This window comes from Capra hircus, chromosome 28 (genome assembly GCF_001704415.2).
Source record: "Capra hircus breed San Clemente chromosome 28, ASM170441v1, whole genome shotgun sequence".
NCBI lineage: Eukaryota > Metazoa > Chordata > Mammalia > Artiodactyla > Bovidae > Capra > Capra hircus.
In genome coordinates this window covers 823632-824119 of record NC_030835.1, presented here as the reverse complement: position 1 = coordinate 824119, position 488 = coordinate 823632, and positions in this window count along the sequence as shown.

The following is a 488-nucleotide window of genomic DNA, read 5'->3' as shown; positions in this document are numbered from 1 at the left end:
CTGGAGTGTGCGTCTCTTCTCTGCTGGGACCCTAGCTGCTACACTCACTTTCATGTTTTCAGCTTATATTTTCCCATGAGGTTTGCATTTCTTATAACAAGCCCATGTTACTTCTACAGTAAAAGTGAGCAGCAAAGAGAAGAATCAGGAAAGGCAGCGTTCAGCGGGCGGCAGGGGCAGGGAACTGCTCCCCGACCTGGCTCACCCTGGGCCCAGTTTCCATCCCCAGGGGGACACAGAGCTGACCCAGGTCCCTGCATCTGTGCACAAGAGACCCAGTGGAAGATTTTAATTCAGCAAATTATGATGGTACAAAAGGATTTGCCAGTAACAACTCAATCCCCACTCTGGAAACAGAATGTTATAACTTCGCGGTCTGCATCAAGGTCGGAGGCTGCAGATCTCTTTGGGGTTAGGCAGACCTGGGCTCCAGTCCAGCTCTGTGTGATCTCAGAGAAGTCACTTAACCTCTCTGGAAACAAACTCGT